This window comes from Apis florea, unplaced genomic scaffold (assembly GCF_048593485.1).
Source record: "Apis florea isolate Af1SG1 unplaced genomic scaffold, ASM4859348v1 contig_3585_pilon, whole genome shotgun sequence".
Taxonomy (NCBI): Eukaryota; Metazoa; Arthropoda; class Insecta; order Hymenoptera; family Apidae; genus Apis; species Apis florea.
In genome coordinates, this window is record NW_028256788.1 from 2,178,861 (window position 1) to 2,203,499 (window position 24,639).

The window sequence follows — 24,639 nt, forward strand, 5'->3', positions numbered from 1 at the left end:
TTGGTGGAACGAGGCATCTCCGGGGTGGGGGGAGTTGCTCTTATATTTATTACCGTTCAAGGGCGGAGAAGTTGGTATCTCATGGTTTGGTCCAAAAATGAGTTGGCACGAGATCGACTGACAAATGATCAAACGATTCGTTTGTTCGTTCGTCCATCCGAGAGATGTTGATCGTGATAGGATGTCGGAGATGGATGGCTCTTTGTTTCCGTCGTTTGCCATAGGGATGGATTGAGGTAATGGATGATTTTTAATTGTGTAGCGATATTTTGTTGGATTAATTTGAAAGATTAAGGTTAAGATCAAGATCCTGGGGATTTTACTGTGTATACTTTAAAAAGTAGCTCTTATTGTTAAGTATGTTGAGATGGAAGGATTAATATCCTCTTCTAGAAACTTTTATTATCAGTTTATTGTATTATTCTGTTATTTTAACTTCAATTTTTATCATTTTATTTATAATAATGTTTCCAGAATGTTACTAGGAAGTTTTTTTTAAGTGTGATTGCTTAACAAGAACAGGAGTTAATAATTGTTCGTATATTGATATAAACATTATTTGAATTTACAATAAATTATTGGAAAGAAAATTGAAATAGTTTATTAAAAAATCTAAAGACATTGATTTAATAATTATATAATTATATATAATGTGTATACTTAAATAGAATTGTTTATTTCAGAAAATATTTTTATTACGTGTTTATTTATTAAAAAGAAAGAATATTTTAAATATATTGAAATATTTGTAAAAAATGAAAATATTATCGCGTAATTCGACGTAAGCGGTGCTTGCTCCATCTTGGAGGCCACGCAGGAAACGGATGATAAGGCAGGCCAAGGCTAACGTTTCTCGTAGGAGAAAAAGCTTTTTCCTCGTACGGTAAAAAAGCCGAGATGAATGAAAATTGAATTACAAGCGCTCTTCTGGCAGTTGTCCAGCTGAAACTTTTCTCTTCGACTTTGTTGGAAGCGCAAGATTTATCTCTTGTTATCCACTTTTGAATCAATGTTGGTTTGCCCTCGTTTCTTAAAAAATCCTTGAGAAACGATCTTAAAACGTATCACAGCGACTTTCTAAATATACGTCGAAAATAACGATTTGTTAATTTTTTGTTTTTACTCACAATTTATTTTTAATTTATAAGACAGTTAAAATTATAAAATTTTACGAGATAAATGACAATAATTTTAGAAATAATACATTATGACAGAGAATATTGCTCGTTAACGCTGTTACAATGACAAAGTAGACATGATTATTAAGATCTTGGCAACGAAATACTACGACCTTGCGTATTGTTAACTATGTTAATGTTTCTTTTATTTTCATGCAGTTCTAAATTTCGTGTTTACATGTTATACAATTATTACAAGATACTAGAAAAAGCATTAAAAAAGATCCAAGACGATTGATTCTAACCTTACTTTCGATCGTGTTCAAATATCAATATCTGTAAAAAGACAAACAATTACCATAAAATTAATCTCCTATAATCTATTTCTTTGAACAAAATCATAGCTACACGATTAAATATCTTCTTTCTAAACACGTGATACTTCTATCAAATAGGCCAGATACGAAAATTGCGTAGAACTTGGTATCTATAACGATCAACAAACACACTTTTCTCGATACAAAGCCTGATCTGAAAAATCTCGACTCTCGCGCGGTTAGGCCATTTGAAATGCAGGTCGTGCCCACGTTCGTCCGGTATATCGAGCAACGCCCACGCCCACGACAGGTCTATGCACAGGTGCATTCTGTTCGGCGACAAGGTGGAAAAAGGTCGCCCACGTAAGCGACAACGATCGGGTCCGGCTTGTGACGCGCGAGGAATGCGAGGAACGCGCGCGAGTTTACGCTGCCCACGCGATTAGAAGAAGCAACAGGCTGTTAATCGTCCATTTTATTCGTCAATGATCTCGTGGACGTCGATCGTGGACGTTGCTCGCCACGTCGAACGGGAGGAAATCGGCGGCCACTTCCTTCGAACGTAGATAAATAACGGAAGGCCGAATGTGTGTCACCATTTCATACGTATAACTCTTCCTATTCTCTCTGTGGTTATACAACGATCTTGCAAAGAGAAGAATTGTTTCTTGTTTCGTTTTCTTATAAAATTGTATGGGAAACGTGCGCGTATGAAGCTCTTTTGGACGTTTATTTTGAACGGATAATGAACTGGCGAATGGCAGTCGAAGTGGTACATGCTACTTAATAGTGAATGGTGCGTTTTAGAGGTAGATTTAAAATGAAGCGTGAAGATTTATATTCGTCGAGTGCGTTCGGTCAGTGCGATGCTTTTTGTGCAATATCAAGTTGAAGTTCGTGGAGTGGATCAATTAGAAGAGTGGTGATTTTTCGAGGAATTTTTTTTTTTTTTTGATTTTTAAAAGACAAAAAGTAAGTTTTATTTTATATCAATATTTTTACGTATCGTACATAAGTAATAATCTTTAACGAACTATCAAAAATTATTTACGTTATAATTCGATCGTACGATAATCTTCAATAATTAAATAAAATTTTTCATTTTATTAATGCGTTCGTAAAAACGAAACTTGTTGAGTGAAAATGAACACATTTTAAAACGATGCAAATTGCAATTACGTGAATAATACATGATAACAAAAAAACGTGATGTCATCGATGTACTCATACTCTAAGAAAACTAATATTTCTAGGCTTCGTTCTCGCTCCGTTATTTAACAAGTTAAAATTACGTGCTGTTGAAAGAAAATGGAATAAGAAAAAAAGAAAAGGAAAAAGAAGAACAGAGATTAACCCCTGTTTATATCTGTCTATGATGAATTTTTTTTTAAATGTGATTTCCATGGAATACGATACACGGAGTAACGTAAAGCGCGTTACATCATTGCATACTACGAAACACACGCTTCTGAATGGAGACTGGCATGACCAAATTTGGTGCGGTCTCGATTCTATATCCAACGCTGGATTTATTTCAAAGTTTTCCAATGGACGACTTTAACGAACCTTTTAAAACGTTTCGCTGAATTTTCACGATTTTTTTCCAATTTTTTCCAAGAGTTCTCGGTATAATTTTCAATCGCGACGATGGATTTTTTTCAATCACTTTCCTTAATACCGTCCTTTAGGGAAGTGAGACACGTACAAAAGCCCTTCGTCGTGTTTTCTTGTCACGCGCGTGAGTTTGGATCTTTTTTATTTTTAGAGGAAAGTCTGTTTATTTGGATTAGTTATTTGCATGGAGACAGGGAAGTACGCAGCGTGTCGAGGCCCGCGCGATATCATTATCGATTATTAGGCTGGTAGAAAGTTTTCCAAATCGGAAATATTCGCGTAATTCGATATATCTATTGTTACTTGGAAATTATTTATCGATAATTGTGATACGCTTTCCGGATATTTATCGAATTTATTTAAATTTTATTATTTTGTAATTGAACATTAAAAATATAAAATTTAAATATGATATTTTTAACGAAAGTCAAAGAATTTTTCATTGTATTCATATTTGCATACAGTAATATTAATATTTTGTAAAGTAAGATTTTTATGAAATAGATTTACATATCGAAAATAATTAAGAATGATGTTATTATATAATTATTTAAAGATACGTTTTATTAATTATCCAATTTATATGTATTTAAAGATATTTTATATTAATATAATTTATATATAATTGTATTTGAAGATATTTCATTGATAACTTTATTATATTCATATATTTATATCAAATTATTGATAAAATAAAAAAATTTTAAAAATAAGATAAAAATTATCATATGGTTATACACTTTATTTTATATTTTATTTTATCATTTAATTCATTGTCGTGTTTGTAATTGAATTTTTAACGTCATTTAAAATTTTAATTTATTTCAATTAATATTACGATAATAAATATAAAACATTAACTTTCCAATATCATAACCATCGTTATAAATTCGTATCGGAACTTTATTAATTTTATATTGGAATATTAAAATAGTTGAAAGAAAACATTTTGTATTCGAAAATCGATAAAAAAGAAACTAGAAAGAAAAAAACATTTTTCCTTGCCGTTTCTGGGTACTCAAGCTACCTTAATTTTTTCGTGACTCGAGCCGTCACTGATACAACGAACGAGAGGAACACGAAACTGAAACGGCCGGGAGTCGCAAGAGTGTTGTCGGACGTGTGGTTGTGGCCGAAGTGACAAATTGATTTTGTGCAACGAAACAGGGCTTCTTTTCTATCTATGGATATTTTTCACGGTGAGTAGAATCTACCAATGAACCGATAATATCTCGAAACCGGCGGCTGGTGATGATGCCGCCGGTTCCTATTGATTTTTCCGTGACTTCCGACAGATGGGCGTGCTGCCCTCGTTTAGACTTTTCCAATCGTTCCTGTTCATTTTCTCGCCGATAAAACGCGAACTCTTGTGTTATTTTATTAATCGTTCGAGCCTGTATTTAATCTCTCGACCGTACATGACCGTATACGTCTGAGAGTCGGTGCGCATTACGGGCGAGCTAACCTCAAAAACGAAGGGAGTTGGACCACCCAACGGGTGTCTCCCGAAATAGAGATGATTCACAACATCGCGACAAATTGACAGCTCGTATCCTTTCTTCATCAACTTTTATACGTGCTTTTGTTCCGTATTTTGCAAATTGTATATCGAACAGATTTTTACAAAATGCTGTGTTAGTGCTAGTGCTCTCTTCGATGCTCTTCCCTCTTCCTCTCGTGTCTCTCTTACGTTTCGTTAAATGCGCGACGTGCCAAAACAATAGGACCGGAGAAAATCAATAGGCAGGCTGTAAGAGGTTAAATAGGGAAACCCATCTGCTACCACTGTGCACGAGACTTTATTAAGTTTCTGCGTTTGGCTAAGTTCGCTTGTGTCCGGGACACTAGAAAATTCGTTCTTGTTTCACGTCGACGATTTTACGACGCTTTTTAATTCTTCGCGATGTCAGCAAACCTTTTGTGTTTCTTTTTCTTTCTATTCTCTCCCTTTTTTTTCTCATCGCGGTAATTTTCTCGACGAATCTTAGTAGAGATTTTTTTTCGTATCGTGCTCTTAAAGGTAATTTTTAATTATTATTATTATTATTTTTTTTTATTATATTCTAAAGATTTCTTTGGAGAAAAATTTTGTTTATACATATAATATTTTTCTTCGATGTGTAGCAATAAAAATAACGCGTTAAACATCAGTGTTCGATTAACTTTACTTCTTTGAGAATATTGCCAAAGTAAAATCCCCTTCGTTTTTTAACGGATTGGTTCATAGTAATTTTTTAAAAGCGCGATTTATTGGATTTTCATTGGACTTTGATTAATTTTTACCCTTTGATAATCGCTAAATAATTTTTTTTCATTTATATTTCATTTATTTATTTCTTGTAAAATTGTAAAACATTCTTATTGATTCTATAAGTTATTAGATTATTAATGCTATCAATTATTAAACAAATGAATTACTGATATTATTGGAATTTTTTATAATTTTTTATATATATTACAATAACAATAATTTGCAATAATTAAAAATAAGTTAGAATATAGATCTATAAATTTTGTTTCAAATTTAGAATTTTAAAAATTACAAATTATGCTCAGAAAAAATATGATTAGAAATTTAATTTTATATTACAGATACTACAATGAAAATTGATATCTTTTAGAAAGATATCAATTTCATTTCAAAAACTTTATTTATGAAAACTAAAAAATATATCAATTATCAAAGTGATCTAAATCAAAGAACAAAATATTGCACTTTTCCAAATTTTGTGAACAATAAATTCGAAACGATACGAACGGTGATAAAAGAAAAAATATTTACTTATTAATTGTTTTTTTAAAAGGAAAGAAAGCAAGACAAGGAAAATAGTGGAAAGAAAAGATTCACCTGAATAGTTTTCTCGTGTCTGCACTCGCGGATTTAAAGTTCTTAATTCTTACGGTGCGTGACCAATGCTCTTCCGCAGATTTATTTCCGTGGAATTAAGGCAGACTCACAATTTAATTATCGCGATCCACTTGGAGCCTGTTGGGAAGTCGGCTTTAAGGTTTCATCGAGTTTATCCGAAGTGACGATCTTTATTTCCCGATTGACGCGAGTAAAAAGGCCTCGCGGAAGCGGAACAACCCTCGTTTCGAGCGGAGATCCAGTTCCGGATATTGCCATTCGAATGAATTACGATATCGAATCGTTTGTACATAGTAAAATTTTCGTTGAAATTTAATCATTAATTTTTTTTTCTTTCTTCCTCTTTCCTTCAAATGAATTCTCTTCAAATAAATAATTTTCGATCAAGATAAGAAATATATTTTTGTTGCTTCTTATCGTGCAAGATATTGATAAGTATGAAGTGGATCCAATTATTATGATCAAATGAAACAATATTGTAAATTTTACGTTGAAAAATTTTTAATAATATTTAAAACGATATCTAGGGTTAACGAGTTGAGCGATTAATGATATGTTATTTATATTAGCCAATGAATGAACTACAGATGTTTATATTTTAATAAATGCAATTAGATAAAGCATACAGCATATAGCAAATAAAATAAGGTAAAGTATATAAAAATAAACGTTTCATCAAATCAAGAAATAAAACAGCTTTTGGAGGTTGGATAGAAATTCCACGTAGAAAAATTATTCCACGAAAAAACATGTTTTATGAAAAATATGTTTTCGCAGTGAAATAGAAAGTATCTGTTTATAAAATGAACATTGAAATATATAATATATCTTCCATTTATTATATGTCGTTATTCAAATGATATTAAATTTAAGATAATAAAACAATAAGATAAATATAATAGAATATGCATAGATAATTAAAATAATACTTGTTCGAATATTTTTGTGATATTTTATTCTTCAGTTCAATTTTAATCTTACTTTTTCCTTATCTTTAATATTAGAATCCATGTTTTAAATTTTATATGCAAAAGAAATATGAATTTTTTGGACGTACAATAAGCATAATAATAATTATTAATAATCGAGGATATCTAATAAATCCTGTTCGATTGTTATTTCTTCCTCGTAATTTCTTTCTTTCTATAAATTTCATATTTACAGAAGTTTCCTTATTTTCCAAGTGTCGATGGCATCACTCGTACGCAACTCGGGTTTTTTTTTTTTTTTTTTTTTTTTTACGAATACAGAATACTCGTAGAAAAATCGCAAATTACTGTTATTATTACCGATGAACACTATCATTCATGAATTAATTATTATTATTCCGTCGATTACGATAACTCCTATAACCTTAATGGCCGCGCGTTCAATTTATTTCATGCGATTGGTTTGCTTAACGCTGGAAACGAATGAATGAATCGAGCAAACTAAATTTATGCTTTCGTTCGATTCGTGCAAACGTTCGAACCGGTGCAAACAAAAGCCAAAAATAAAATAAACGGAATTATAAGCGCTGATTATCGATCATATTTTATTAAATGGCGCGAATGGTGAATGTCTTTTCAAATTTTCCATTTTTACCCTGCCTTTTCAAATTTTCCATTCTTTCTTTCTTTCTTTCTTTCTTTTTTTTTCTCTTTTTTCGAATAAAAAAAATTTCAACTTCGAATCTTGCGTGTTCCTCGTCGGCGAAATATTCATCATTCACCTAGTTCCTTTTAACCCAGTTGATAACAAAGAGAGCTCTAGCCAAGTGAACGATTAGTCAACGGATCAAGTTGTTATGCAACGCGTAATAAAGTGCATTAACCTTACACGTTAGATTAATCAAACTGTGGGATGATATAACGAGATGTTCGATGTCATTTTACAGCGAGAATAGAATATCTGGATTTGCAAAGGTTAAGGAAACTCTACCCCACAATTCGCGATCATCGATTTCCTTCTGCTACGACAGTGACTCACAAGTTAGCCAAAACACACGCGTCTGGAAAGCAGAGTTCCGGTGTACGAGGCGTATAAATAGATATACGCGTGTGTCGTGGATGGAACACATGGATGGATGAAAATAGTGCGTTCTTCGGGCACGAAATGCGTACAGTGACTATAGATATATAATGTGTGTAATGTAACTAAAAGGGTTGTTACACGTGTTTCCGCGAAGAACGTAATGGAGCTGCATCCTTCTCGGCCACATATTATGCGTAATGAATTCGATTTCGTCATCGACTTGGCGAAATTTAGCTCAAAAATATCACGTTTCGCATCCTGCCCGTTGGAAAAACACCCTCGAGATCAATTCTCAAGAGTTGAGAATTCTTGAATGTTTAATATAAAAAAAAATTTTGACAGTTCTTTGGGGGGAAAAGAAAATGGAATCGTATTAAAATTGTACACGGATTAAAGAAATATCCGAAGAAAGAAGAAGAGTTAGGTTAGGTTTTCTTTGAACAATTTTGAATAATTTTAGTATAAAATTGAACGGATGTTATATATATTTTGTGTTGTTAATTTTTCTTAATAGCTGCACCGGTTTTTTTTCTTTTTTCAAAAATGGAGAAATATTTTCTAGAGCGATGTTTCTACTCTTTACATATTTATAACCATAATGTCATAATTTGCTTCCTGTCATTGTTATTATCTCTAGCTTTGCACTATCGACCTTTTCTTTTTGCATTTGATTAGAATGCATTGGTAAACGAAGATAGGACTATTAGCATCTATTCTTTCTTTCTTAAGATTCTTTGCATTAACGTAACAACTTATACCACTAATCATTCCGTTGTAACGTATTCAGATATCCTAATCTGAGAGTACGTGATCGTGATCCTTACTTTGAAGCAATGCCGTTGCTGTAACTCACTTTTACAAAGAACGTTATCCGAATCGATATTCGAAAGCTAAAAAAGTGCATAATCTGTTACAAGGTTCTCTAATAATGTAGCCAGCCCTCAATTATATCATTCTGTGTTGTAACGTTAGATTCAGGTTGATGGAATAAAATAAAAATTATTCTACGAAATTTATGAAATTTTCACGCATCTGAAACGAGATATATATAAATTTATTTTATACAAATATTTGAGAAATTTTTTATACATTTGAATAAACGCAAAAAATAATTATTAAAATCGTGTTTGATACGAATAATATATCGAGATAATACAAAGATACCGTAGAGAATGTAGCATCGTATGAAAATTTTAAATTATTATTATTTTTATCGTATTATTCGATATTTGTAAAATCTAAAATTAAATATATTCTCCGGAGATGTTTCAATATTTTTTTGTTAACTTTTTTTTCTAGAAATTATTTCTTATACTCAATGAAATAAAGCCAAATATAAAACGGTTGTTTTAATAATATCGTATTTTAATATTCAATATTCGAGATACATATATGCAAAGATACATAAAATGTCTCGACACGAAATGTATAATTAACTTGGTCATTTTCATATAATTATTGACACGAAAAATGCAAATCTTTGTAAGCGTTATAAGAAAAGAAAAAGAAAAAGAAAAAAAAAATGGAACGAGTATGCATAACAAATTTGCTAGAATTCATTGTACTTAAGTTATAAATATTTAAGGAACTAAAATTCTTCAACGTTGATTGGTCACGATTCACGTGTTTTTATGAACACTATTTGGAGAAATAACTAAATATTACTATCGAGTGAATAGGTTAGGTTAGGAGAGTTGACGCGTGTCATCAAATATTTTCAGTAGTAACGCGAAAGGTACCGGGGTAATTTTGGATAATCATGCAATTTCACGGTCATTTATTTGTATCTTTTCCCCGCCAGATTTATTTCCTTTCTGTGGCTTCGTTTCCCTTCAAGGAAACAAACGACTTCGTTACGGGATCATTATGTTGATTGGTAAACGACATTGAGACGAAACGAACATTTGCCAATTATACGTCTTGTTACATTTGAGTGTGCTAATTAACGCCACTTGTATCGATCGTTTTTATATGTCATGTTAATATAAGATGACAGTAATATCATCGATTCGCAAAAGGACATAACATAACCTCAAATTGCCTTAGAAATACCTTATCCTTTCCACTTCCTTATCCACTAAACACTAATCTAATATTTTTTATTCTATTATCTTAAATGACGTTTCTAAAACGTTTTATATATATTTTAATAACTGATAAAATATAATAATATATATTTGATATGATAGAATCTGATTTAAATTGCATAATATTGATATTATAAAATTCTACAAATCATAATATTTACCTAATAGATTGTCTTATATCAATGACGAACACTTCAATATTATTAGTTGACAAATTGTTGCGCGAGAGGGCACTGGAAGAAAGGCAAAAGGAGTATAGTTTATTTCGGTTTTAACACGTTGTTTGAGAGGCGCTGTTAATCACGAATGCACAATCTCTGTTGTGCTTTTTATGCATAGCAAAACAACGGCATGTCTCGTTACTTTTTCTGCTACATTACGCTGCCAAGGAATTTATTTAAAAGTATACGATTGTTCCATTGAATTGCCTTATTTGGAATAAAAATGCAATGTTGTTTCGTAGATGTCGTTGTCGTCGAATATTTATTTTCTTATACTCGGAACTTTTAAATTACAAAACGAGGATCATACTTTAATAAAATTCCAGAAACTGAATTTTATGAATTATAATAACTTTGTTGCTTCTTTGTTGTTTATCGCGTGAAGCGAATAAAAGATGCTTCGGATCGTGTCAAATTATCCTTCCCTAATAGATAAAGGAAGCAATAATTGTTTAATTGTCGTTGCAGAATATAAAGTTTCGAAGTTATACGAATTTATGTATCGTAAATTATTGCTTGATATTACGAAGTGGATAAGGACAAATTTGCAATAAGTATTTGTCAAAATTGCTTCTTCAAATAGGAAAATTAATGGAAACGAATCGCAAGTTCTCCTTTTTTACTTTCGTTTCGTTTTTACTCGGTAAACTTGGTAATCGTCGTCAGATATATTTGTATCTGTTCTCGATTTTTCACATTTTTTACTCGTACGGTTACGTAAATTATGACTCTATCGTGGCAAGTTCGGTGAGATTCATTTTTCTGTGACAGATCCAACGATCGAAACTCGCGTGCATCGTACGTATTGAATATACCTGCATCATTATTTGCAACTATCGTATTCCTCGAATTATTTATTTTTCCGAGTAATTTTATTTTATAATTATTATAACGATCAAAATATTTCATTTTACACCGGAATGGTTCTTTCGTATTTTTGTGTAAATACTTGTAATCCTTCGACAGAAGAATTAATGTGTAATAATTTATATTATTGATGGCAATATATATATATATAAAAAATCATAAAATGCAATGAAAATAATTGAAACGATAATGAAACGAATAAAAATTTCGTGTAATTCATATCATCAAATACTTCGATATATTACTCATACATTTCTCTTTATCTTTATATAATAATTTAATAAATTAATTTTCCAATTTTTTCTTCGTGCTCCAAGTGTTTCACTTAAGCCGACAATGACAATGAAAATTATCGATTAAGTTAAAATATTCGATATTTTTTAATTAATGTTTATACTACGGCCATCTATCCACGCAATTAAGTAGGAGCAAAGACTTCCGGCTAATTGCTTTTTCGATTAGACTTAAAGGAATGCATTTGCGGTGCATGTAAATCAATTCAGACGTAAATACAAACGTTTCGCAGATGAATTTTACATGTTCGATCGTTATTTAAAATGCAAAAGTACATTTGCAAGATCAAATAAAAAAAATCGGTGTATTAATCGAGTTCAAAGATAACTCTTTTTTTTAGCACTACTATGATGTATGTTTACATGTAATCTCTTTCGTATCTTGACTACCGTAGTAACAATAATTATCGACGACCATCGAGGATCATCGACAACTAATGATATCAGAATTAATTGAAATATTTGAATAATAATAGAAACAGTTACGTTCGTAACACTTTAAACGATGCTGAAACAAATAAATAATCATAAATAATTGAAGAAAAGAAGGAAATTGTTTGAACGAAAACGTATCGTCATCTCGACGATCGAAAAGAGGAGGAGAAAGAGAATATGTCTTGAAAATTATACGTAACGATTATATAAATCTCAGAAATTAATAATATTCGTAGGTCGCGTCGAAGAGAGAAAACTACCATTTTTATTGTCACATTTCAATAATAATTATTCAGAAAATATTTCACATAAACTTCCATAATACGAAAGAAAATTTTGCAAATCGTCTTGTCGGTTATCGAAATCCTCCGTTTCTGACGTTTATCAGTTCCCATCGTTGCTCACCTGTTCACCCACGCCGACTTTGTTACAAATTTTTCTTCCCCACGGAGTTCGTTCATCCACGGTCCATCCGTCCTCCCTCTCTTTAATCCAAGAGATCACCCTTGTTTGCCCGGTTTTAGGTTACAACGGCGTCTAATGGATTATCCGTACATTCATCCCAAGTACCTTTCCACTACGTGTCATCGATTCAATGGAGGTCCATGCGCTGCACATAAAAATAACAATGATTCCTTGTTTACCCAACTTATTAGACGATTTTACCGCGGATCGTGCGGTGGAACAGTCCCAGCTGACGTTTCGATCCAGGAAGCGACGACGATCTCTTTCTCACTCCGTTTTCCCCTTCCACGAAAATTATTCGCGAAATTTGCCCTGAAATTTAATAGAATTTAACGAAAAGCGAGCACACGTTGTTCGAAAATTTTCCACCCGACCCGGTTTCGACCGAGACGATTAAAAATTACGCGCGATTCGAGAGATTCGTGCAAATCGACGAATAATAAATATAACATAACAGGAGATAATTCGATCCAAAGATAAGTAAAGAGCGACAAGGATCTACGAGATGTGGAATGTATGTAACAAGATTAAAAAATTTATCCCCGTTTATCCAAGAGCCGGGGGGGAGGGAGGGAGGGAGGGGAAACAATACCCTTTAACGGTAGATAGATCGCCCGTACAATTTTACCCGCTCACCGTAACCGCGAAACAACCTTTTCCACCAATTTGATCCGGTAACTCTCCCTCAAGGGTCCTTAAACTCCGCGAAAAGCTAGTCGATTCGAATTTCCAGGCTGATTTTAACCAACCTCTGAGACCGTATAGAGACCAGAGAGACCAGAATCAACAATGAAATTGCAGTCTATCGAGAGATCGTCTATTGATCGTAGGTTTCGAAAAGCCGACCCATTAATCGCAAAATTTCGCGGAAACGCGCAAGACATTCCAGAGGGGGGGGGGGAGGAGGAGGAGGAGGAGGAAGAGTGGTAGGGGGGAGAGGGATCGATGGAGAACGGGACGATCGATCGGATTTAGCAAGCTCTGGCCAGATTCCGTGAGATTATACGCGTGCAGCAAGCCCGCGTTATAAGATTAACGTTGCGTTACGAGTCCACCGGCTTTATTAGTTGTCTCTGTCTCTCGCGCCCGTCCTTTTTTACTTTTTTTTTTACGACGGCCCCAAGAGGGCGTTTATCGCGGTATCGTTCCGCCACGATCGTTCTCTCGTCTTTTCGCTTCTTTTTCGCTGCAACGCGTGGAAGCGCCACCAGCGATGATGAATACGACGATCGCGTTTAAAATTTATAGATTGTTCGAGTAGATTATTCGTGTGCGCGTTCGATCGAGCGTGTGAGTGATTCTTGTCCTTCGTTAGAGATAGAGGGAAGCGTTTTAACGAAAGGAAGATCTCGAAACGAAGGGGTTGATCGTTGCAAAAAGTTAAAGCCGCCACGGTCCATCGACCAGGGTGAAAAATGAATTTATTCCGATTTTCTACCGCGAGCACCTTGGTCGCGTGCACCCAAAAGATAGAGAAGAGGAGAGAAGGCACACGTGAGAAATAGAATGTCGAGGTGTCGTTGCGGCCGCACGTAGATTCAAGTACGCGGAGGGGAGGGATCGACGCCAGGGGGTTTCAGATGTGTTGGTACATGGAGCCAGCATCAGCGGAGCGTCTCGGCGCTGTGGAAGGCGCCAAAGCGTCGCGGCGCCACCCCCGGCGCCCGCCATAACGCCGCCAGCACCCACCCCCCTTCGCTCTCTTCAACCTTCCTCCACCCTTCTCCTCCTCCTTCCACCCTTTTCTTCTTCTTCTTTTTCCTTTTCTTTTTTTGAGAGAGAGATTTTTACAGCTCGTACATTCGCACAAACTTTGAGCAAATTTTGAACGTGGAAATTTTTTTGCCCGTGGAAATTTCGTATTGAAATTTTTAAATCTCTTTTTTTTTTTTTTTTTTTTGATTTTATTAAAAGGATATATTTTTGAAACGATCGCTCGACGGATAAAGTAATTAACCGAGGTTAAAAATAAGTTCAAATATAATCGTCGCGTTTGTATAAACATTGCGGATATTTGCTTTTGGGGCGAGCTGAATTTTGCGAAAATCTCGTTGGCGCCGTCTCGCCTGTTGTCTAGCTGCTCGCTAAAATGGAGTTCCTTTGGCCCTCTGACATTTCACCCGATCCGTAAACTCTCCGCCATCGATACTTTTTCTCCTTCCCTTTTCATTTCTCTTCCTCTGTCGCGCGCCGTGGATTCTCCTTCGCATCCGGGAGGAAAAAAATTTTCTTATACCCTTTCCTTCTTATTTTCCCCTTCGAGAATAAATGCTCGACTTTATTATATCGATATAATTTCCCCTCTCTCCCCCTCTCTCTCTCTCTCTGTCTTTTGCCCCGGTAAAGAATAATTCAGTGTATTCTGTTATTCAAATTCTGGCCGCGTTTTTTCCCGCGCGCGCCAACTTTGAATTTCAAATATGACAGACCGCGCGATAGATCGATTACTCGAGTATAAGTAAGAGTTGAAGGAAGAATTGTGTACACATTCCCTCGCATTTTCGATATTATTAAAGAAAATGATTTGCGACGATTCGATTCTAAAGGTACCGTTCATTGATGAGTGCTGAGTCTGATCGGTCAATTTGGAAGGGAACGGCTATTTTTCACAAGCATATTTTTATTTTCATATTTGTATCTAAACCTGGATGCATTGGCGTGGAGTCGGGAGAATTCTATCGATGTGATGTAAAAATAATTTCCTCATTTCTCGTGACACGTGTATTACGATTTTTAATAATGGTTTAATTAATTAGCGTTTAACACTCCGTCTCGAAGAACAAATCTCTATTACAAATATTTTCTTTCGAGAAAAAAAAAAAGACGGAAATGGAAAACACTTTGTCGTTTCGAATCATCACGTTCAAGGATCGAGCGAGAAAATCTCACGCGAGAAATAATAATAATCGAAAAAAGGAAAAAAGGAAAACTAACCCTTTTTTTTCTCAGTTTTCAGAAGCGGCTGAGAGAAAGAATATCCTCCTCCTCGAGAGAACGCACGCGCTGGAGAGAAGAACGAAGCGTGTATATATATATATATATATATCTAGCAAGAAAGGAACGACTTAAACTGTAAGTAAACTCGCCGATATATCGAGTGGCCGATTTGCAAATCGGTTGCCTCGCTTTCTCGTCGTTTCGATCCTCGTAAAGGATCTCCTCCTCTCTCCTCTCGATCTATGAGTCACGCGGAATTGTGAAAGTGTCCCCCATCCCATAAACTCACCCCTGCCCCTACCACCCCCTCCCCTCCAGGCATCGGGTCCACGAATTTATCTTTATTCCGCGAGAAACGATCCTTCCCTTGCCCAATATGGAATACTTCTGGCCCCATAAGCCCGAAAACGCGATAGTTAATCGCGGCAAATATGGGCCGTAAAATTTGAATAGGCATCCGGCTGATGGCCGAAGGGTCTCTCCTCACCTTTTACGCGAATTTCCTTCCATTTTATCCTCACACGTTCGAGGGATGCCACCTTTTTTCTTTTCGATTTGAAATGGAAATTTTGCCAAAAAATTCGAATTTTTTCGCGGACGATTGAAAAAGTTGTTAATGTACGTAAAATTTCCGTCGGTTTTTTCTCGATCGTTTATGAGAATAAACGGGTTAATTTCTATATAAAATTTTCATCGGGTTTCTCTTCTCGGGAATCGTTAATATTACGCATGATGGAAATTCTCGAAATTAACGGTGATTTCAAGAAAGGTGTCAAGTTTGAATTCTTTTTTCTCGCGATGAATGGAAATTTGGGTGGCGGGTTGTATATTCGGGTATGGGAGGGGGGAGGGTGAAATGCAGGTGGAGCATCGACGAGTTTCGTTAGATTAAATTCTTGGAGGAAATTGAAATTTTGGATGGAAACGGGGGGGAAGGATTAAAAAGAGAAGAAGGGTTCGTTATTTTTTAGAACTATTTAGAACTTCATTCCATTTGGCGTTTGACGATTCCTTTTTTTTTTTTGAAAAGGGAGGAAGCGACATCTGGCGATCGTTCGATATTTCTTGTTGTTAAGAGTAATTTACAAAATTTGCACGACGAAATAATTCCCATTTGAACTTATCGAATATTGAAATCTTTTATAAATCGCGATGCGTGACAAATAGTTTGTCGGCAATAAGAATCGGCAAGAATTTTATCGATCGTGGGTATCCATTCATACACGATCGAATTTTTCACGCAATCACCTTTCATAAAATCAACTAGGTCTCGAACGAGGCGTTGCAAAACTCGAATATATCCGGTGATTCCGATTCCCCTTCGTATCTCGTTGAATTATCTTTATTCTTCGTAATCTACGCATCTGTCGAGCTGTGCAGCCAACAACTTTCGACGTGCGTTGCATTTATTTCCTCCTCCCCGTGCCGTCTTAAAATCTCGGTGATAAATCGGTTTTTATTTATTACTTAGATAGAAAGATGTTAATATTCCGCCGAGGAAGCGTTTCTTCATTTTTTTTTTTTTTTAACAATGATTATTAAATTTCTACGCTTGCCAAACTACTCGAAGAAAAATTTTTTATCCATTTCGATTCCGCGCCGTCTCAATTAAACGAAAAATATTGTGAAACGTTTGTTGCTGCGATTCAGATTATTATTAAATCGGAGAGAATAAATTCTTGGAAATTTAAATTCTGCGTTGCAACAAATATTCGAATTTATTCGAATCAACAAATCAAAATTAATCAGATCGCGATACTCCTGAGAAAATATATCTGTCCGAATGATGAAAAAGTATTAAATTTCGTTTCCTCTGGGAAAAAGGGAATCTTGAAAAATAATTCGAAAGTAGCTAGAAATTTCAAAAAAAAAAAAAAAAACTCGCGAGGCGGTAATTTGGCCGTTAACAGGGCCGACACGATTCGACACATTGATTTATCGCGATGCGCAAGGACACCAGTTTGAATAACGCGAATCTCGACAGGGGTTCGAACAAGCAGCCAATGGTAATGGCCCAGACATTTTGGCGCCGATGATACGAGCTGTTGTACAAACTCGTCCACCGACGAACAACTACCGCGCCGACTCTCTGATCCATACAACACCGCCTTTGCTGACGAGCAATTCCAACTTGCCCAGTTTACGTAACCGTCCAACTTCTGCATTTCCTTCTCTCCTTCCTTTCCTTCCTTCCTTTTCCCCCTTCTTCTTTATCCATTCGAAGAACTCGATAGACGAAATTTTTCAACATTCCTCGAGGGCGGTAAATAAGCTGGCTTTTTAAAAAAATTCTATTCTTCCTTTTTCAACTTTCTCTATTTTTCGAATCGATCGATCGACGGTGTGGATCGATCGATTCGAAGGAAAAGGGACCAGTTTCGAAATTTTGCATCAGAAGTCACGGGTGGGCCATGTGGGTAAGTTGGGTCGACAGGCGCATTGTCGGTGCGATTAATCGAACGATAAGTTGGACCCCGTACACCGAACAGAGTGATTGACGCCGCCACGATAAGGCTTGATGGGCGAGAGAGAGAGAGAGAGAGGGATGGACCAATCGGGAAAATAGGAGAGACGGAAGGAGGGAACAAAAACCGAAGGAAAAAGGGATACTCGCAGTGGGGTTCTTAGCCTTGTCCCTGAAGGAAACCGCTCGGTGTATAACCGCTCTTTTTTTCCCTCTTCCCTTCCTCCTCCTCCTCCTTCTTCTTCCTTATCCCCTTTCGCTAACAGAATAAACCGTATCCACCCTCCTGTCCCTGTGTTTCACAATTGTTTCAGGCCACCTTGCGGCTCCTTTAAACGTGTTTCGATAGCGAAACCTCATCGCTTTTACTCGCTTATTTGCTCGGAATTTCCTTTCCATTTTCGTCGTTTCCTGGGTTTTTTTTTTTTTTCAATTATCGATTTAATATTTTCTTATCTAATCGATAATTAAATTTGGAGAGAAATTATTTGAAATTTCTCACTCAATGTTTTGCGATCGATTTCGAAAGATTCGTTTCTTTTTTTTAACGTATGTTATGTAGAATTTATTGCTCCAATGGAAAATTGCAGGATTCATTTTCTAGTTGGTTAGCAAGATTAGTAATAATTCGGGGATGATCGAATTGTCGCGTCACGAGGAAGAGATAAAACAGGCTTTACCGCATTCGCGAATAATATTATACCGGTTCAATCTTCTCCACTTCCCTGGAACTAATTCATTTTTGGCCCTTTTGGAAGGGTGAATCACCCCCTTGTGATCGTGACATCTCCTTGGCTTTCGTTTAAATTGCTTAACCAAAGCAAGCAGAGGACAAAGTTATTAATAATTTTGATAATCGTGATAAATGATATATCGATAAATTGATAAATAATCCAACGAATTAATTGTTAAATCATCGTCGTTATTTTTGTAATTATGTATAAATTTCGCACGAATTGAAAAATTGAATAAAAAGAAAAGAAAAAAGAAGAAATAGGAAAAGGAGAGGAAAAGAAGAATGTCGATTATTAGGAAAAGGTAGATCTTGGGTGCAAGGTGTTTTGCAAGCATTCAAAATGGTCAGCTGGCTGACACCCGAACGAAAATGCCGCTGCATAAATCGCCTGTACATCTCAATTCACCCCCTGGGATAGTGACCATTCTCTTACACGTCGTGCTCCTGAGTGACACGCTCTTCCACCCCCTCGACGCCCGACCTCCCTCCTCTGTGAACTCGCATTACCATTCCTTTGCGCCCCCTCATCTGATAGGGCTCGATTCTCGCCGGACCTTTTGTGCCCTCGCTTATTTAAATTCGGCCCCAAGAAAATTACCGAAATTGTTATGAAAATTTCCCACCGAAGCCACGTTTCATCCTTTCACGGATCAATTACCGTATCCCGAGATGGACTTGTGGACTTGTTGTTTGCACGAATCCTTGGATAGAGAACCTTGTTTTGATACGCGTTGAGCATGATTCAAATCGCGAACAATAAGAGCACGGAGTAGATTGATGGTTGAAATTGACAGAGGAAAGAAAGCAAGATGGTTAGAAATGTTTGTTACGAATTAAATTTATTTCTTATATCAAACGCGTCAATTTAAATGAACACGGATGAAAAATTGGAGAAAATTTCAATATCAATCCGGATGCTATCTAGAGAACAACTATCATTAATTAAAACGTCATCAATCGTATCGTATGAATAAAAGAAAAACAAACGAAAAATTACCGCCGAAAATCATACGTTCCCCATTTCGTTCCAATCCCAACGAAGTTGAAAAAAAAGCCCGATGAAATTGGTGTCGAAAGACAACTGTTATTAACTGAAATTTCAACAAACAGTGTTGTTCGTACGCGCGCATGTGTACGCGATGCCCAAGAGGGGTTGCAGGATGCGAGCGAGTTCAGTGGGGGGATAGAAGGAAAACTACGAAGCAACGTCGTCGACCAATCCACGCGTAGTCCCGACTGCGCATGTGCATCCTCTCCGGTGGTGTCTTTGGTTTGGGTACCGCGCGCAAGGCCGCAGACCTATCACTTCTTTGGCGACAGCCGTCGGGGTAACATCCTTGTTCTCGTCCTAGTCCTCGTCCTTGCATCATCCCCTCGACATCACGAGTTCAACAAAGTTCTCACTCGATCTTCAGTTTTCAATCTCTCGATACGCATTATCCTCTTCTTTCTTCCCTTCCTTTATTTTACACGTGTTTCTCATTTCTTTATCGCTTGTTGTTTATCCTCGATTCGAGAATTCCATATCTGTTGAAGTTTTATTTATATACGCTTCTAAATTTCTAAATCGGTTTTCGTTTCGGGGGTGAGTCGAGCTTTTCGAATTCGTTATTTAATTCTTTCTGACTCTTTCTTTTCTTTTTCCTTTTTTTTTTCTTTCTTTTTTTTTTTTTTTCGGTTTGGGTGCCGGTTTCAGTGTCTTTGGAGATTTCTTTGGATCTTTCGGAGGTAACCAAATTTTCATTTCTTCAGATTATTTATTCTCTCGACACGCTTTGTGAAATAGAGACTCACCCTGAATTTTTTCAATTTTTCGATTTTCATCTTTGTAATAATTTTCGTAGACGAAACAATTCTTTTCTCGTTCCCAAATCCAAAGAAAATGCAAATTTCTTTCAAGTTCATCCGTGTTGATCATCGCCACGTTTATTTCGAACGTAACTTATTTCAGTGCCGTATTTAATCGGTGCAGAACGCAGGGCTGTCGCGACCGGAAAACATCTCCCGTGCCTTAAATTGCCGTCCAAATTCGACCTGGTGACAATAAGGAAACGCTTTCGTTCCACCTTCTTTCTCTCCTCCTCTCGTTCTCCTTTCGTTAATTTTCTTCTTCTCGCGAACGACGATCCTCTCGTGACTCTCGTAGAGACGGTCAGTCATAGCCTTAACGAAACTGTGATCTTTTTTCCATATTCGATCGAGCGCAATCTCTCTCGTTTCGATCGGGAAAAAAAAAAAAAAATTTCGCTTCACCTTTCGAGCTTACTTTTTACGAATTGGCAATTTTATGCCCGCCGCGCGCGAACCAGTTGCCTTAATTCGAGTTTAAGTGTCATTGAAACTTCATTCCTTGACAATTCCTTCCCTCTAATTGTCCCCTCCTCCTCCCCCTCCTCACGAATTTTTAACCAAAATTTCGACGAAAACCTCGTCCGTCCTCTCCTGTGCCTTTCGAAACTTCTAATCGAAACCTAAACCTATTCTTCTCTCTAGAAATCCTTCTCTTTCGTTCGAAATTTTCAAACGACGCGCTCATTCTCTCTCTCTCTCTCTCTCTCTCTCTCTCTCTCTCTCTCTCTCTCTCTCTCTCTCTCTTTCTTTCTCTCTTCTCAAACTCTGAATTAAGATAAATACGCGATCGTCGCAAAGAAGAAGTGGAAGAAAAAAAAAAAAGAAAAAAGAAAAAAAAAGAAAATTACTGAAAAAATAATAGAAAAGAAAAGTTTGTACGAGCCGCTTTGTGCCGTTTTGTTCATTCGAAAGTCGAATCAACGACTTAGAAGAAGAGACTCTGTAATCCGGATGGAAGTCCAGATGAACGAGTGCAACATGAGTTTCGATCGGTGAGTAAGAGAACCAGTTGTGTGTGAACACGTGTCCCCGGTTTTTTTTTTCTCATGCGTAAATTGTCGATCGATTATTTTCTTTTTTTTTCTCTCTCTCTCTCTCTCTCCCCCCCCCTCCCCTCTTCTTTCATTTCATTTTCGTTTCATTTTCAACAACGGTTAAGCATGTTGTCGAGGTTGATTCGAGGTTGATTCGAAATTTTTATCGGTCGATTCGAATTTTCCATCCGTCCACCGCGTGATTTGAATTTCGTTTGTTACGTGTTATTAAATGTGAATAATTTGTTTGTGTGTATGTTTGGTTATTGAAAATTATTAATCGAGTAGCAGACTTTATTCTTGTTGGGGGAGGGGGCATTTTGATTGAAATCAATTATTCGTGAAAGCTTAATGAAAAAAATTTTGTTACCAGACGTTAATCAAAAATTTATGATATTTATAATATATATATATATATATTTGTTCGTTGATTATTATATAATCGCAATCTCTCGATTTTTTAATTGCATTTCTGTTTTTCTGATATTCGTGTGTTATCTTCGTGTTGAAAAAATTCAATTGCAGCTTTGGAGAAAAAATTTCATTTTCTAGGGATTGTATTGTATTGTATTGATTGTATACAAAATTACAACGTACACTTTATATATACATATATATATTAGATAGTTGAAAGTTTTCTTCTTAACTTTTAAATTTTAAGTGAATTTTTACACAATAAAAATAAGCAAACAAGGATATAGTTTCAAAGGAAATTCATTTTTCCTTTTTCTATTTAAAAGTTGTATAAAAAAATTAAATGTAAACGTATTGCCTCTAATAATAAAAATCGTTGCACATTCAAAATCGCGGCGAAACCTTTTCCCATCCATATTCGATGGGACAAGTTTGTCGAACAAGCGAGCAAACGAGACTCTTTCAACCGGACAAAGCAATTGATTGCCATGAAACAATCAAGATAGGGAACTCAATTATCAGGGGGATGAATCGCAACCGACGATCTCGAAGGTCTCGAAATAAGATAGTATAATTCGAGGGTCAACTTTTCTCCCCCTCTCCGGAGTCGTCGAATGGAGAGAGAGGAGGGTGGTATATATATTTTTTAGACCACGATTAAATCGTTCTTCCGGATAAATTTAAACAGCGGGCTTAAATCGAAACCCCATACTTTTGTGACCAATTAGTGGCTCGGCGAGTCGCAATTATGCCACGTATTGTGTTTCACGTGGCGCTCTTGGGGGAAGGTTGAAAAGTCTAATTTCGAGCGGTTATTAACCGTGTCAACTATCGATTAATCTTTCTCGCAAAATGTGGCCAATTCTCGCGTAAAGTTTGACGAGTTTTTGGATTTGCCATATAATTATTTCGAAAAAAAAAAAAAAAAAAAAAAAGAAACGTATCAAAATTTTCCTAAATATTCAAAGTATCCATAATTTTGTCGATCGACAATTGCTCAAAATTACTTTCTCATCATCCACAAACAATGCCTTCCTTAAACCCTTAAATCTCCTCTTTCGAAAGAATTTGTTCCAGCTCGCGCGTCGTTCGAATTTTCCAGCGCCGCTTTTTTTTAAAGCGGGGGTGTGTTACTGGGGCAGTAGTGCGCAGAAGCCATCCGGCTGGTGGTGCGAATTCACCAGGACCCTTTTCTCGTCCCATTCCTTCTCCCACCCGGCGGATTTTCTCTTTCTTCCCCTCCACTCGAGGGCTGGAATTCCCAATCCACACGCTCGAGCCGCGTTCAGTTTCCGATCGCCGGTCAACACGTATCGCTCCTCTGCTCGCGGACCGGATTCGAATTGCGCGCGCGATTGAGTCGGCAGAGCGGTGATTGGTCGAGTCGATGATGGAACGTTGTGTTGTTGTTGTTGTGGTGCCCGCTTCTGTGAACGTTTCTTTCTTTTTTTTTTTTTTTCTTCGTCTCGATCCTGTGACGACGACCACATCGTGTTGTCTACGTTCAAGGCCAATCGATGATGGCTCGAGGGTGCTCGCGTGCGATGGTGCAGATGGTGCGGCTGATGTTGCATATGGGATGGATGCCCTCGGGTTCGTATTTTCGAGATTTTCAATTTTTTATTGGAGAGAGATTTTTTGAGATTGCAGTTTCGTAAGTTTTTTTTCGTTTTTATTTGATTTACGTTTAAGGAAATATTGTTCTAAGGATATGGCTTTCCCTTTTAAATTGGAAACATTTATTATTACGTATATGAAACGTATTGGAAATACAATAATATTCCAAATTTGAAATTTAAATTTAATTAACGAATCTTTAATTCATTATATTATTTTGAATAAATTTTCGCACCATCTGTTCTATCGTACGAATGAAACAATGAACGTGATTAACACGATGGATCCGAGTATTATAAAATTAAATGAGAATTTTGAGCAGAGGTTAAAGCTTTTATAAAATATGCATCGCGTGCGCGTTTTGCTTTCGTGAATTTTGTTTTTCACTTTCGAAACGTCACGCCCCTCTAAAATCAGCACAAGATTTTATTTTACGAAAATTGAAATTCTTATAAACGAATTCTGTTACGAATATTTGATTATACAGATCGATCTATCCAGCAGTAATAATATATCTTCCATTTAACATGATTTTTACATATACTATACTATTTAGAAAGTAACAATCGTTCATTTAGGATTTATTTCACGGCTGCTAATGGAAGCTTTAATCGAGCGATAAGCTTTTCCATTTGCAAACCCAGAACAGGTCATATCTCTTTTGGAAATAGAGAGAGAGAGAGAGAGAGAGAGAGAGAGAGAGAGATAAAAAAAACGCAACGTGGAAAAAGTTGAATAGTTTAACGGGATCTAACTTTCTATAATTGTACTTTTTTCCCGCGGGATCGACGGTGCAGCTGCAATAATCTCGCATTTAGAATAGAACTTTTTTACATAAATCGAATCCTTTTATCATTCGAAGCTTTCAAATTCTTCTTCCCAATTTTTTTTTTTTTTTTTTTTTTTAGAATAAAACGAGAACAGAACGTTCATTTTTCGCCATTGCGATAAAAATTTTTCTATTTATGCATAATTTTTCCATAAAAAGATTGTAAAGTTTCAATGGTAAATATAGTTGAGTGGAAATGCTTAAAATTTTTCTTTTTTTAATTTCTATATTTTATTTTCCACATTGTTTCGAGAAAGAAAATTATCGCGCTCGTTGGAATATTTTTTTCAAGATTCTGCAGAAATTCGAAAGTAGTTGATAAGTAGATAACGCGATAAACAACAAACGTATTGTCTCTATTGTTCATTGTTTGCTATATTTGCGTGTGCACAAAAGATACACGGTCATAGTTCATGCGCGTGTTGTACCTTGGCACGACACCTTCACGCTGGCCAGGA

At 35.9% G+C, this 24,639-nt stretch overlaps 1 protein-coding gene and 2 long non-coding RNA genes across 6 annotated transcripts in view; 1 reads left to right on the forward strand and 2 right to left on the reverse strand.

Moving 5' to 3' along the window:
- Nucleotides 1–575: 575 nt before the first annotated feature.
- LOC116414520 (uncharacterized) lies at nt 576–3,756 on the reverse strand. The gene is made up of 2 exons (XR_015294115.1): nt 1,477–3,756; nt 576–1,077 (listed from the first exon to the last, which is right to left on the reverse strand). It is a non-coding gene; the product is annotated as an uncharacterized LOC116414520 (long non-coding RNA).
- A 316-nt stretch (nt 3,757–4,072) lies between these two features.
- Nucleotides 4,073–24,639, forward strand: part of rhea (Talin_middle and talin-RS domain-containing protein rhea) — a 52,583-nt gene continuing 32,016 nt past the window's right edge. The window contains exons 1-2 of one of the 4 annotated variants that reach the window (XM_031917106.2): nt 4,073–4,248; nt 15,249–15,371. The gene's annotated coding sequence lies outside the window, so the exon portion shown is untranslated. Of the gene's footprint in view, nt 4,249–15,248; nt 15,372–20,089; nt 21,280–24,639 lie in introns of those variants that run through there. The other 3 variants (XM_086914134.1, XM_086914135.1, XM_086914137.1) reach the window with 3 other exon arrangements.
- On the reverse strand, nt 12,097–13,472 carry LOC147656604 (uncharacterized). Its single transcript, XR_015294117.1, has 3 exons — nt 12,936–13,472; nt 12,501–12,611; nt 12,097–12,444 (listed from the first exon to the last, which is right to left on the reverse strand). It is a non-coding gene; the product is annotated as an uncharacterized LOC147656604 (long non-coding RNA).